Source organism: Nannospalax galili, unplaced genomic scaffold (assembly GCF_000622305.1).
Source record: "Nannospalax galili isolate Female #2095 unplaced genomic scaffold, S.galili_v1.0 scaffold4203, whole genome shotgun sequence".
NCBI lineage: Eukaryota > Metazoa > Chordata > Mammalia > Rodentia > Spalacidae > Nannospalax > Nannospalax galili.
The window spans coordinates 74,131-75,189 of NW_008348958.1; positions in this window are offsets into that span (position 1 = coordinate 74,131).

The following is a 1,059-nucleotide window of genomic DNA, read 5'->3' on the forward strand; positions in this document are numbered from 1 at the left end:
TGCTCTCATCCATAGATGGCATCTACCTCTTTCCTCCTTGAATCTGAGCTAGCAGTGAGATTATCACTGGCCAACAGAAAGTGTTGGAAATCATACTGTCCCAGTTCCAAGCTTTAAGAGACCTTGTGCGAATCTGCTCTTTGCTTGGATGCCTTTCTTATTAGATAGCGAGCCTGGACTGGCCTGCTAGAGGATGAAAGACCACCTGAAAAGAGCTGAGTCATTCCTACCATCCCAGGTCCAGTAGTACCCTTTATCCACAGGGGATACACAGTCTAAGACCTCCCAGTGGGTTGTATAAACCCTGTATATACTATGCTTTCTCACAGCTACTTATGATACACTTTTAATGTATAAATTAGGCACAGTTAAGATATTAACACTGGGCTGAAAACATGGCTCGGCAGATGAAAGGTACTTGCTGCCAAGCCTGACCACGTGAGCTTGATCCCTGGAACCCATGTGGTGGAAGGAGATAACCAAGTCCTGAGGATTGTCCTCTGATGGCCACACATCTGCTATGGCATACCCACACACCGATAAATAATAAATAAACAAACAAATAAGAGATTGATAACTAATAAAAATTTATGAAATATACTGTAATGAGCTCTGTGAATGTGTCTCGTTCTCTCAAAATATCTTATTGTACTCCAGTCCCCCTTCTTGGGATGAAGAGAAATGACGCACTACTAACTGATGAGATAAAAAGAGTGAGCGAGGTCAGCTTGTACAGGGGTTAGGCTGCTAGGGGATACTTGAATATAAAAGCTGTGATACCATGACAGGTGATCTGCTGACTAAGACACTGAAAGCTGACTAGCAGGCAGGCAGTGTTGCAGCATGAGAAAAGGGAAGACTCACAGCCTGGTCAGGGTGGCACAAGGCTTTATCACCCTGCTCAGAACAGCACAAGACTCAAATGTATGAAGTGTTTATTTATGGTATTGTCCATTACTTTTCATTTACAACTGAGCACAGGTTTAAGTAAAACTGCAGAAAACAAAAACACAAATAAGAGACTACTGAAGGCCATCTTAGACCAGCCAACACCAGCCA